Below are 15,140 nucleotides of genomic sequence, written 5' to 3'. Positions count from 1 at the left end.
ACACAACCTGCATACTCCCCGACACTCCAGGCTCAAAACATAACACAAACACCACAACACAACACCACCTCCAAACTATAACACAACTACATGTATATGTCTGGTGTTGGCTTAATGGTTAGGGTGGTGGTCTTGGGATCTTTGGATCCTGACTTCAAATCCCATTTAGCTGTTGAATTGATACCAGGTGGGGTTAACTCGGCCTGTCATCCTTTCGAGGTCGGCAAAATGAGTGCCAGCATGCTGGTATACTTTGTCGGAGTGGCGACCCATCCAGGATTGCGCCCAATAGCCAAGGAGACTGCTGAAGCAGCACCAACGCTCTGCAAAGAGTATGGTCCCAATCTCCTCCTCCTATAACAAAACCTCCTGTGGGAACTTATCACAACCACCCAATGTTTATCACATCATGAAAGTTGGAAGAGGGGTGAGAGAGGGAGGAGAGAGAGGGAGGAGGGCTGGAGGGGGGCAAGGAGAAACTAAGATATGGGGGGAAGGGATGGATGGATGGATGGAAGAGATTTATGGAGGGAAGGGATGGACAAATGGATGGATGGGATGGAAAGTGGAATCACAGCAAGTTCCACAGTTGTTCATGACCATGTCATACTCCAATTACAGAGTGAACACAAGGTGTAAGGAATCATTAATCATTGATGAATGAATGAATGAGTTCCCACATGCTGTTCCTTCATTTGCCATTACATTCCCTGTAGCATTTGCAATGAGCCTGGGTTTTGGAAATAACTCTCTCCTAATAACCTCTAAAGTACTCCACCAGGTGGTGCATCTCCGAGCATCTCCGGGCGGTGCTCAGCATGACTGCTCCGAGGTGAAGGTAACATTTTAAACTTTTGGCAGATTTAACTGAGACAACGGAACACACGTTTATGTATGTACTTCATTTCCATTATCACCGAACATTGTCTTGAATGTAAATTTGTGACTTTATTTTCAAAAATGACAACAGCTGTTTTTCTAAAGTCATTTACACCACCATCTACTGTCTCGCCATTGCTTACGCACACCGGTTTGGTCCATCCAGCCATCCATCCATCCCTTCCTTCCATCCGTTCCTTCCATCCATCCATCCTTTACTCCATCCATCCCTTCCCTCCATTTGTGCATTGATATATAATGAAGGGCAGGCTTGGCACCGCACGACACCATAGGGTACAACACAGACAAATGGGGTCTAAACTTTGCACATGGATCGATGAATTTTTGATTGTGGAGTGCAGTGACAGTGTGGGTAGTTTTGCTGTGTATCGCCATGGCTTGCAAACAAATATCCAAGCAGCTTCGAGAGCAACAAGTGGCTTAATCACTCAAGCAAGCACTCCAAAGAAACGGTTGATAAGGAACGGCAGGCTTAGCAAGCAATGAGCAATCCCAATCGGTCATATTAAACAATACCCAGAGACACCCGGAGTGTCAAACAATGTGCGAATTGGACAAATGAACACTTTTTTCTCTCTCTTTTTTTTTTAGCAGTCAGAACTGCTTCCAAGGTCAATTCCGCAGTTTAAATTTTGTAATTTGACTCGAGTTAAGAGCTTCTAGAGCTTATCACATATGAGGGAATGAAATAAAGGCACAAACACCAGTGTCTCTGGGTGTTTATAAGTATTGCAATGTATTCAATGATTCGTAGGTATGATGATCAGGCATTCAATGCCCAAAATATCACACTATATCCAAATTAGACAAATGAACACTTTGTTTAGCAGTTGGGACTGCTGCTAAGTTCAATTCTGGAGCTTAAATTTTGTTATTCGGCTTGGTTAAGAGATTCTCGAGGATATGGAATGTGCACAAATCAAATAAAGGCACAAACACTGGCATCTCCGGACATTTATAAGCATTGTGATGTACCCAGCTATCCGTAGCTATGAAGATCGGGCATTCGACGATATGAGTGAGGAAAGTGAAAAAATTAATTGCGCGCTTTATCATTCAGAAAGTGTTGTGGCCTGTTCTAGGTCAAGGCATTGTTGAGCAGGCCAGAAAAATGTCAAATTAAGACCTCATTGAGGAGAGCGGGCTAACAAAGGGGCTGATTAAGGATGAAGCCTTGATAAAGGATAATTAAATAAGGCTGTTAATTATCTTCAAAAGGGGTGTTGATATGAACTCAGACACCCAATTTTAATTGAAGTACTCCCTTGGAGTGCCTTTAGTATGCATGCAAAGTTTCAGGCTATTAGGTTTCATGGTTTTGGAGTTATGGAGGAGACACACTGACTGACTGACACACACTGACTTATTACCAGCAAACACAACCCGTCACTTAGCTGATGGGAATATTATGGTGGGTAGAAATATTATGGTGGGGGTAGAATGAGGGAGGGGGAGAGAGAGAGAGGAGGGAGGGGAGGAAGAGAGGAGGGATGCGGGAGTGAGGAGGAGGAAGCTAGGAAGGGGGTAACGGGGGGTGAGGAGGGCGATGCCTCACCAAATGTCGCTATACACTCTGAAAGGGGGTGGAAGTAAGGAGGATGGTAGAGAGAGAAGGGGGGAACAGGGGAAGTGGGGAGGGAGAGGGGGTTTGGGAGGAGGTAAGTGTGAGGGCAGGTGGTTCTGGACTTGCATTTGGTAGGGAAGCTTGTGGAGAAAGGAGGGTAGGGTAGTACAGGATTGATGATCGGAATGGGATATGTTAAAACAGCATGTTAATACAGCACATGGAGATCACCCGGAGATGTCTGTGGGGGTGACGAGAAGAGGGCATTTGGGAGAAGGTAGCATGAGGGGAAGGGAAGGTAGCATGAGGGGAAGGGTAGGCAGCGTGAAGGGAAGGGATGGCAGTGTGAGGGGAGGGTCAGGGAAGGCTGCATGAGGGGAGGGGAGGGGACGGGAAGACTGTATGAGGGGAAATTAAGGCAGCATGAGGGGAGGGGAAGGGAAGGCAGCGTGAGGGGAAGTTAAGGCAGCATGAGGGGAGGGGAAGGGAAGGCAGCGTGAGAGGAAATTAAGGCAGCATGAGGGGAAATTAAGGCAGCATGTGGGGAGGGGAAGAGAAGGCCGCATGAGGGGAAGGGAAGGTCGCATGAGGGGAAGGGAAGGTCGCATGAGGGGAAGGGAAGGTCGCATGAGGGGAAGGGAAGGCCGCATGAGGGAAGGGAAGGCTGCATGAGGGGAAGGGAAGGCTGCATGAGGGGAAGTGAAGGCTGCATGAGGGGAAGGGAAGGCTGCATGAAGGGAAGGGAAGGCTGCATGAGGGAAGGGAAGGCTGCATGAGGGGAAGGGAAGGCTGCATGAGGGGAAGGGAAGGCTGCATGAGGGGAAGTGAAGGCTGCATGAGGGGAAGGGAAGGCTGCATGAGGGGAAGGGAAGGCTGCATGAGGGGAAGGGAAGGCTGCATGAGGGGAAATTAAGACCGCATGAGGGGAGGGGAAGGGAAGGCAACGTGAGGGGAAATTAAGGCAGCATGAGGGGAGGAAAGCAACGGGTGAGAGAATGTGCCTAAACAGCAACATTTTGTTTTTAACCACCAGTTTCCATTCAAAACTGAACAGGAGCATTTAAAATCCATGCTCTCTACCTGGCAAAGGCCTCTACCTCCATGCATGCATACTCGCACATGCAGCGACCTTTGCACCCCTCCCATCGGCTCACTCCGAATCGGATCTGTATATGCTACACTCTAGGGAATCCATTTTAAATTAAAAACTAAACTGTCAGTCCTTAACAGCCCCCAATATCCGTTCCAACAACTTCCTCATGGTCCATGCTCAATGTGCATGTGCACCAACTATATACTCAACCCTTAACTTGTATACATGCACAGATTCTCTCTGACATGCTCAACTCTTCCCACACCAGCACTTTGTGGCACATGGTTAGCGAGACGGACACATAATCTCCACCATGGGCCCAGGTGCAAGTTCAGTTTGCGTACCTGTGAAACCCACGCACTGCACACACACACATCTCTTTCCTATCATACCGATACACCTTGCAGCCTAACGCTGTCCTCCAGTTACTCTTCTTCTTAAACCATGTCGCACTTAATGCAACTATCTCGTACTTCTCGCTGTCGAATTTGGCCTCAAGCTTTTCCATGTTATTGTTTAAACTTCTGGCATTGGTATAGAATATATTCAACTTTTCCCTTCCTGAAATTATATTTTCCTGCCTGGGCTTACCAATCACGATTGTGCCATCAGTCCTTCTTTTATAGCTTCCCCACCCTCCTCTAATCTAACCCCCCCCCCAACCACCCCAATTCTCAGCTCTTCAATTCCCACTGCAAACCTTGCTGCCCCCTTTCTATTTAGCATGTGGCTATCATTCTGGAAATACTCATTTTGCCTCCAAAATGATTCTCACTGCCTTGTCAATGCAAAACCTTCCTCCTTACAACATTCTTCCAGCCATAGATTGATATCTACCACTCACATCTATCCCTATCTCTGACATCGATCACTCTGCTCATAAATTCCAATACATTTCCTAATATTGGGAGAAAACATCACCTCTCAAGCCATTGTTTCCAGTCACCTGCCCAATATCCTGCAATTGCTTTTCAAATCCTCCGAGTAAACTTTCCCAACACCATTTGCTCATAGGTGTACCACCACCAATGTCTTCCTGCTGTGACCAGGATTTTGAAGGAAGATTAAATAAACCAATGTCACCCGTAGGGTGACCCTTATCTTGCCAAAAGGTGACCACGTGTGACTTATTTAAGGTCACACTGAGGTGAACAGAGCTGCTATCCACCAGGAGCGACTCCTTGAGGAATATCTGCCCACGAGAGATTCCGATGAGAATCGTTCTACAGAGTAACCATGAAAAATATGCTTTTGCCTCATAACGTCACCAAATGACGTCATAATGTCTCAAGCTTGACATATCGAGAAAGCACTCATCGAGATGTTCAATTTGAGGTACTACACGATATGGTTCCTAAAACTTGAAAATTTGACCTTGGGGTCAAATATGTTTGACCTGAGGCGCTAACCATGAAGGTCAAGGCCAATCGCCACCAAAAATTAATCAACTGAGCCCCAGACCATGAACTATATTCCCATGAAGTTTGAAGACGATCCGATCAAAATTACTCAAAAAATAAGGGTTTCGTCAACTCCCCTGATTTGCGACAAAGTGACCTTGACGTTTGACCTTGACCTTCAAAATTTTATGCGCTGAAAGGGACCTCTATAGGCCTCTGATATGCGAAGTTACAAAAATTTCCAATGATAACTGTGCTCTGCAGAGTGATTTATACGTGATTACAGACCAAAAATAAAAATAAAAAAAACATATGAAGGTCAAGGCCAATCGCCACCAAAAATTAATCAGCTGAGCGCCAGACCATGAACTATATTCCCATGAGTTTGAAGACTATACGATCAAAATTACTCAAAAAATATGGGTTTCATCGACTCTCCTGATTTGCGACAAAGTGACCTTGACCTTTGACCTTGACCTTCAAAATTTTGTGCACTGAAAGGGACCTCTATAGGCCTCTGATATGCGAAGTTGCAAAAATTTCCAATGATAACTGTGCTCTGCAGAATTTTTTATGCGTGATTACAGGCAAAAAATAAAAATAAAAATAAAAAAAACATACAAGCTGACTAACATATCTTGCAAAAACTTCGTTTTGGCAAGATAATGACATCATGTCAGAACTCCTGCTCCTTCAAAACTGTACACAAGTTAATGTATGCGATCCTTCCTGCAGAATGAAGAATCGACATATTTAATTGTTTCATTGCCAACTAAAACTGTCTCCCAGAACTTATTCCTACTTATCTCCATTGCTAAACGCTCACCACTGCCTGCACTCGCTGCACCTTCACCATTGCCAATTTTCTTTGCAAACTCACTCCACAAATGTAACCAACCTTTCTCGACAAGTTCTTCACACTCTGATACCTGATGTAAAGTATCTATCCATTCTTTCAACACAGCAATAACTATGTTCATGTGAGCTATTTCCTCACACTTCTTACAACATTGACTACCCTCTGTTTCCACTAGCCCTGATATGGATCACATCAAGCATATATCACAGTTTATAATCTCCTCCTTATTCCATACCTTGCTCCCTGTTACCCCTTTCCTAACCATATTTCCAACTAATTTAACTGCTCGACTCAGAGTGACAAACGAGTAGGCCTTCCAATGCCGCTTCCAAAAAAACGAAAACAATTACCCACTAATCTACTACAGACCAACTGCAACCTTAAGTGATACAAAATACACAACACCTGACACAAAAATCACAATAACAAATGTGAAAAACAACAAAAAAACTAAGCACTTATCGTATTATGTCGTATGGAGCTCTGAAGTCTGCATGCAAACCCTCAACCAGAAGTCGTTGTGAGCCGCAGGGTTGAAACAGTTACCTTCAGTCATGTCACCTTTCCAAGCTGAGAAAGCAAGCTGCTTGACTGCAACTGTCTTCCCACATGATGCAGTGTAACAGGGTCTCGTGGACAGATAGGAAAACTGCAGACAGGATGGGATAAACCAGTGCATGAGAAAAAGCAGAATTTTGTGAAAGTATTCCAAGGTGGAATCAATATCATTCTCTGTGGAGATGGAGTTCCAAATATTTTCTGAAAGGACAAATTGAAGTCCCTTCCAGTTTGCCTGTAAACATTTTTTGCCATATATATATATATATATATATATATATATATATATATATATATATATATATATATATATGTATATATATATATGTATGTATATATGTATATATATATATATATATGTATATGTATGTATATATATATATATATATATATATATATATATGTATATATGTATGTATATATGTATATATATGTATATATGTATATATATATGTATATATATGTATGTATATATGTATATATATGTATATATGTATATATATATGTATATATATATATATATATATATATATATATATATGTATATATATATATATATATATATATATATATGTATATATATATATATATATGTATATATATATATATATATATATATATATATGTATATATATATATATATATGTATATATATATATATGTATATATATATATATATATATGTATATATATATATATATATATATATATATATATATATATGTATATATATATATATATGTATATATATATATATATATATATATATATATATATATATATATATATATATATGTATATATATATATATATATGCATGTATATATGTATATATATATATGTATGTATATATGTATGTATATATGTATGTATGTATATATGTATATATGTATATATGTATATATATATATGTATGTATATATGTATGTATATATGTATATATGTATATGTGTATGTATATATGTATATATATAAATATATGTATGTATATATGTATATATGTATATATTTATATATGTATATATCTATATATGTATATATATGTATGTATGTATATATATATGTATGTATATATGTGTATATATATGTATGTATATATGTGTATATATATGTATGTATATATGTGTATATATATGTATGTATATATATATATATATATATATATATATATATATATATATATATATATATATATATGTATACACATATAAACCAAGTCGAAAACACTAGGGGGTTGACTCAGCCTGCCATCCTTCCGAGGTCGGCGAAATGAGCACCAGTTGTACTGGGCCCGGTGTATGCCCCGGTTAGAATAGGTGTACCATATCCCTGTGTGTCGTAAGAGGCGACCAGGGTTGCGTCAGGAAGGGCATCCGGCGTAAAAACCTATGCCAAATCATTATGCGGACAACAAAACGAATTTCCATACCGGATCGGTCGAGGCCCGGGTTACCAACGACCGCCACCGGTACCGGTGGTCAGCAGGGTACCAGTGGAAATTGTGCTACTGCTGGGCGAAGGAGGAGAAGGAGACGGGGAAGGCGAGTCCGGCGGCAGTGGGAGAGGGGGAAGGGTAGAAGTGTGGAGGTGAGAGTTGGAACTCTGAATGTTGGGACGATGACTGGCAAAGGGCGAGAGTTGGCTGATATGATGGAGAGAAGAAAGGTGGACATACTGTGTGTACAAGAGACCAAGTGGATGGGGAGTAAGGCGAGGAGCATTGGAGGTGGTTTCAAACTGTTCTACCATGGTGTGGATGGGAGGAGAAATGGTGTCGGGGTAATCCTGAAGGAAGATTATGTCAAGAGGGTATTGGAGGTGAGGAGGGTGTCTGACCGAGTGATGAGTGTGAAGTTGGAAATTGAAGGGGTGATGATGAATGTCATCAGTGCATATGCCCCACATATGGGGTGTGAGATGGAATATAAAGAAGATTTCTGGAGTGAGTTAGATGAAGTGGTGGTGAGTGTATCCAAAGATGAAAGAGTGGTGATTGGAGCAGATTTCAATGGACATGTTGGGGAAGGGAATAAAGAGGATGAGGAGGTGATGGGGAGGTACGGTCTCAACAAGAGAAATGTGGAAGGGCAAATGGTGGTAGAGTTTGCAAAAAGAATGGAAATGGCAGTGGTAAACACGTATTTCAAGAAGAAGGAGGAACACAGGGTGACATACAAGAGTGGAGGAAAGTGCACACAGGTGGATTACATCTTAAGTAGGAGATGCAACCTGAGAGAGATTAGTGACTGTAAGGTTGTGGCAGGGGAGAGTGTCGCTCGACAGCATCGATTGGTGGTCTGTAGGATGACTTTAGAGGTGAGGTTGAGGAAGAGAGTGAGGGACCTGGGACCTAACACAGAGACCTGGGGAGCACCTGCATTCATGTTGTGAGCTACGCAAGCATGACATTCATGCCAAACCAATATTTTGTGATCTGTGAGAAAGTCTCATATTATTGTAAGCAAAGGCAAGACACCATACGAGTTTAGCTTGTGAAAGAGACCCTTCTGCCAAACTTTATGAAAAACCTTAGAGATGTCAAGGGCTACAAGTCTGGCCTCTCCATGTCAGTCTTGGGCCTTGTTCACGTGTTCAGTTATGATGGAAAGAACATCACCAGTAGATCGGAAATGACGGAATCCATACTGAGCGTCACTTAGGAGATGATGATCCTCCAGGAAAGTGACAAGCTCCTGCTTGATAAGGCATTCAAATACTTTCCTCATAATCGGAAGAAAGCTGATCGGCCTATTGTTGGATGGATCAGATCTCTCCCCAGAGCTTTTAAATACAGGTACAACTGAATCCAACTTCCAGCAAGGTGTGAAAACTGACTTTGATAGGCATATCGGTTGTACAGTTTTTAGAGAATAAGGGAAAATTCTGACAAGTACATCTTCAGGACCATTGTCGGGATACGTTGTGGTCCAGTAGCTTTTAAAATGTTCAACCTTCGGATGATTTTTTCCAACTTTTTGAGGAGTGATAATGACAGTGGATATATTAATGTCCACTTGGGCGGGACAAGTCAGCAGAGATTGATTTTGGCCATCAAGTGTGGAGTTTGCAGAGAAACGCTCAGCAAAGAGGTTAGCTTTATCAATGGGGGAGGAAACGACTTCAGGACCATTGAAAAGGACAGGGACTGTCGATCAGTTTCAGTTAATAACACTGTTAGCAAATCTCCAAAAGTCTCTGTTGCCTCGGCGTTGGGTTAAAATCGAGTTACAAACAGACTTAGAGTAATTAGACTTAGCTTCAGCTGGAATTTTCTTGCAGTGGTTACGAGCAAGTCGAAAAAGACAATAAGCTTCACCAGACCCAACTATATGGTACCGATGTAAGAAGTGGTTTCAACTTTCAATGAGAGATAGCAGTAGCACAGGCAGGAGTAAACCAAGGCTAGGAGTGAGGTTTCATTTGATACTGTATGTCTGAGCAGGAATGAAGAGATTCATGCCAGCTTGAATCCATTCAGTGACCTCAGAAGAACGAAGGCAAAAAGATCGACTTGCAAAGAATATCCCCCCCAGGAAAGCCATATCCTGCATCAATGAGGTTGCTCTCTTACAATCGCCAGAGAGATAGGACCTTGACAAGAAAGTGATCAGAAGAGCCAAGGAAGTGGCACAAGAGAGATTGGTTGGAAGTTTAGTCATTACTAGTTTCAGGAGGGATGACGTGTCAGGATGAGAAATCCATGTTGAGAAGTTTACAGATTGGGGCAAACCCACAGAATCGCAGAAGGTCTTTACTGCAATGCTTTGGTTGGTTGTTGCCGAACCAACACCCAGCCAGCTGGCATGATGACAGTTGAAATTGAAGCAGATGAGAAACAGAGAGTTGGGATGGTTGATTACGAGTTGATCTCTCTTAGCAGGGGATATCGATGCAGTTATTTATTGCCTTAAATTGCAAGAACTGTTTGCATATCCCCTGCTTTTCCACATTTTTTTTTCCACATTTTCATTTTCCACATTCTCACACTTCTGCAATTTGGTTTGTTCACAAGGAATTCAGTGCAAGTCACAATTGCTATTCTGGACAAATAATTAGAGATGAGGACTTAACTTGAGGTCTAAAATGCTTTCTCATTTAATTGCATTGTTTCTGTTACAACTTGGCATTTTCCTGTTGCAATGCAATGTCCATTAATGTTCAATGGTTTGCCCTGATTCCGGCTTTGCATTCCATGTCCAAATCAAGCAAAATAAACACAACTTAAAAACTTTGGCACCACAGCTCTAACATGAGCCTGGACCCATTTTAAAGAACAAAAAAAATGTTTCAAGGTTGCTTAGTTATACATGTTCGGTGCTAAGGGAACTAAAGAAAACATGAAATTATGGTATGTGGTGCTTCCAGCGAAGGGAGATTTGGGTAGGAAGTTTGGGTAAGGAGGTTAAGGAGGAAAAAAGGTAAGATAACAGATTTTAAAACGACATTCTTTTCTGCTGACTTTATTATTGGCCAAGTTTGTTGTTATCTTTGTTCAATCTCTGGCAGCACCGCTGAGTGGGTTGCAAAGCCATGGTGAGGTATGTTTGACGAGCACAATCACTTCCAGCTGCCTGCTTGCAGCACAAAGCAAACCTGCACACACTGATCGCCTGAGGGATCTACCATGGATTGAGAAAAGTGAAGACAACTTGCCTCTTGTGACCTCCCTCGTACTCCTTTCCAGACCTCGTACTCATTTTATCTACTTCCCTCTCAGCCGCGTATATCCTCAAGTTTTCGCTCGCAGCCCCCACAACCCTCATTTATGCATTCAACTCCACTCCACTCCTTCACTTTCTCAGACGGACATTCTGTGCCACTATTAGAAACAGCACACGACTCCCACCAAGCTTCCCCTGGTAATAGCAATTCCACCATCTCCACCTCCTCGCATTACCTAATCATCTATATATTCTTTTCATGACAAGTCCTCTGTCCCCACTTCCCTAAACACTCCTCTCAACCCATTTTCCTCTTCCATCTCACTCTTTACTTCTTGTTAATCTTCATGTGCATTAGCAAATTAAAGGTCAAAGAGATCATTTAATACCAGTCATGGAATGAACATAAAAATACCTGGACATAAAATGAATTGGCAAACATGGAATTCTGTTTCGATTTTATCCATGCATGTCATTTACGAACACAATGCAACATTAATGTAGCATCAATTAAAATATGCCCTTTATAATATGCTGATTACTAACACCCAGTTGGTAATCAAAAGCTCTAAAGTGGTCTCTCCTCAGTAAGTGCATGACCTTTTGCCTCACAAATGACTATCTGGTACACTCATTCGAAAATGGGACTTTATAATAAGAGTGCGCAAAAAAATGACCAATAAATTGATCCAAACGACAAGCTGAGATTTTGTGCCCAATTCCCCTATTTCATTACGTGAGAGTCACAAAAGTTGGCAGAGTGATTATAACAATTACCATGAGTGGAAAGAAGGCAATTAATGCATTATTAATTATATCAATCTGGTTCTTTTGCCCTTGACATGGGTATGGGATGCACAAACACTTGTTTGGGTCAAGATTTTGTTTTCATATTTTAATCCACGGTGGAGTAGATCTTTCAAAACAAGCATCATTGGAACCGATACAAACAATGTAAACTCCTTGTTGGTCTAAAACCAATGGTATGATCAGGATCGCTTGTTAGAAGCACATTGACAGGTCCATCAGTTACAACACTTGTCTTGATTTAAAGGTATGCAATAGCGGTGTCACGACTACAAACTGTCATCTTGTTGTTTTGCAGGCTGGGCATTGCATCAATGACTGCACCATCCTTCAGATGAGTTGAACTGGATGTCCTGTATGCTACCATTCGATGGTAGATGTTACAGATCACATGACACATTTCCAAAAGGAAAACACGTTTCTATTGTGTGCCGGTAACTTGCTCAAGTTCCAACTTAGTGTCCTGACCACCACTGGGAAGTGAAATGTAAAACCACCAAGTGACTTCTTCGACAGCACTGGCACTGTGGAAAGAGCATGTGGGAAATTAAACGGAATGCAGGTCATTTGTGATTTAGATCCTGCAATCATTTTGACAACTTAATGCGAATTCAAAATTGAAAAATAAAGAAATTTCCTAACATGTGAACTTTAACCAGACTCCGGGGTGTATAATGGTTAGAGCATCCGCTCTGATTCTGGGAGGTCGGTGGTTCGATACCAAAGACCTAAAATGGTACGTGTTCCTTCCTTGCTTGACGTTCAGCATTTAAAAAGGATGGGGCACGGACAAACGACCACAAGTTGGCAATATTAGCCCAGGCTTTGATGCGCCTAATTGCCTCCACCTGCAATGAAGTTCCTTGCAAGGGAACTCATATTATTATTATTATTATTATTATTATTATTATTATTATTATAATGTTGTCACATCGTCCTAAATTGTGTTGTCATCATCGTGTGCATATCGGACAGAGATTCAATTCCGAACTGAGCCAGTTAGTTCCATCATTTACTGAGGCTCAGCTATTTCACGTACATTTGGCATTTGTTCATGGTGATGATGATAACTCAAATCCTCTTCGAGAAAGACTCTGCACGGGATCTTTAATATCCACCAATTAATGCCACAAGCACACGAGTCGCCCATTTTAATGTCCATCAGAGAGACGGCACAAACATTGATGTATCACCCTTCATGTGAAATACCAGGATGACAGTCAGTTAAGAGCTGCGACAAGATTCGAACCCAGGCTAGACAGCTTAGAGGCGAGTGTGCATACCTCCAGGATATCCTGCTAGCCCACTGTGTTGTTACAAGAAACAGACAAAAAAGTCCACATGATTTGGGGTGGGAAAAACTCACATGTAAGATCATCTGACATGTCAGCGGAATTTTTTCTGTCGGGACAAACTTCATCCAAAGAAAATAAAACAAATCAGGGACTGAACATCTGGTTCTATCCGACGTAAACGAAGAATAGCTTTTCAATCCTTTTTTTTTTGTTTTTTCCCCTCTGTTAGAACACATTCGCATAGTCATAGCACACCAGTCTTAAGCACAATTAAGCTTAAAAACTATATTTATATTCCTCTTTACAAATAAAGAACAAGCCCAAAAACATGTGATGTTCACTCGGAGTAAAGGGACGTGGCTGTGATGAATGGATCTTTAAATAAAGAACATCATTTCACTCTGTTTTCTTGCAACAATATCAGCTTCATTCTGGGGCAGACCAACGGGTTAGGAATTGGGCCACCCCATCAGACCACAAAAAAATGTGGGTGAAAGCATAGCAGTAAGAACTGATGGATGAGAGGCTTGCGCAACAAAGCTCAAGCAGACAGGCCATGAGTGTTCCGTCAATTTGCCTCAACCTTTTGGGCTCGCTCATTTGTAAAAAGGCTTGCATCCATAAAGCAAACCGAAATACTGTAAGTGAGATGATAAATGCTACAAACATGAGTGAAAATCAATGTCCTGGCTTTAGGATTGTCTTCACCTTGAGAACATCATAATGGGCAAAGAACCATTTTGAAAACAAGACCTGAAATGCATACCGACGTGGCAGAGAGGTGGCGGATGGGGGAGCAGGGGGGAAACGAAAGAGAAATTCAGTTGTACTGGCAAAATGACGGCTGGGCAGCTGGGCTTGCTGGATTACAGGCTGGGTGGCATGCTCCCAATAAGGGCGGAGCAGGAACGCTAATGAATTGCAGACACAATACTGTGCGTTATTGTAAGAGGGCGTGGGCCCAGCCCTAAAGGGCTGGCTGATGGGTTATTAAACATATGGGGAAGTAAATCAATATGTGGGTGATCGATTGGTTCTGAGGGAGCTTTCATGAATGCTGGCATTTCCTAGTTTTGTTTATTTTTGCTCATTTAATCAAATGTGCGAGCATGAAAAAGCAAGTACTGTATTGTGGAAAAGAGAGATGGAGAATGCTTGTATTTTCGGTCTTCTTTTCACGGTAAATCATCAATAGATGCAGATGAACATACATTCACACAAATGCAAACAAACTTTGAAAGGCTGTTTAAACATATATCTGTTTTGGCATTATGCCTATGTCCACATCTGGCCTTTAATCTATCTATTTCACATTAGCGAGATTGTTCCGAACATATACAACAATTTATCTTCAGGGCCCGAGCCCAACATGAAAGGGAAATGGTATTCGCTTGTCTGAAAGGTTAAAATATTTTGCAAAATGACTATCTGGCAAAATAATTACATTTCTGGAAACAAATGTCAGAAAACACAGTCTTTTCTATTGACTTACATACGACAGGTTGCAAATTTACCGATCATATGTATTTTTTTTCTGTTTGGTCTACAAAGTTGAGGCTTGTGGAAGAGCCAGAACAGAAAAACAGAACATAGAGGAAAGTGGGGAAACAAACCAACACTAGGGAGGAGGGACACTTGGAGTAAGAATAGGAAAGGAGAAGAATGAAATTCAGAGGAAAGGGAGGAGGATCCAGTGGGCCAATAAACTGGGTACCAGCTCAACACATCAAGGGGGCTGGAATTGAAGGGGCAGGGAAAACCCTGAAGGTAGAAGAAGGTAGAAGAAAGGGAGAAGGTAGAAGAAGAACCTGTGTGTGATGTGAATAGACAGAGATTCACCTTCCTCATGGGAATCATGGGAGATTCCAATTATTTTGAGGGCCTTGGTTTCCACAGCATCAACATGTGAAAAGTTTGAGGCTGGGGTGCCAGCCAAAAGGGGAGAGCAGTACTCTTACAAGCTGTGGATGAAAGCCTTGGAGGTGAATAGGAGTTCAGGTGTG

General features: G+C 41.6%; 1 long non-coding RNA gene across 1 annotated transcript in view; it reads right to left on the bottom strand.

Moving 5' to 3' along the window:
• Positions 1-14,004, bottom strand: part of LOC147031253 (uncharacterized) — a 69,361-nt gene extending 55,357 nt beyond the window's left edge. Inside the window, exons 1-2 of the long non-coding RNA XR_015052551.1 lie at positions 13,904-14,004; positions 6,363-6,465 (exon numbers count right to left, since the gene is read on the bottom strand). This is a non-coding gene — a long non-coding RNA (uncharacterized LOC147031253). The remainder of the gene's footprint in view (positions 1-6,362; positions 6,466-13,903) is intronic.
• Between the last annotated feature and the right edge of the window lie 1,136 nt (positions 14,005-15,140).

Source organism: Eptatretus burgeri, chromosome 2 (genome assembly GCF_056783735.1).
Source record: "Eptatretus burgeri isolate ZD-2024b chromosome 2, Ebu_testis_v1, whole genome shotgun sequence".
In the NCBI taxonomy this organism is placed as follows: Eukaryota; Metazoa; Chordata; class Myxini; order Myxiniformes; family Myxinidae; genus Eptatretus; species Eptatretus burgeri.
The sequence above is the reverse complement of the archived record's forward strand: the minus strand, read 5'-3'. Positions and strand labels throughout refer to the sequence as shown.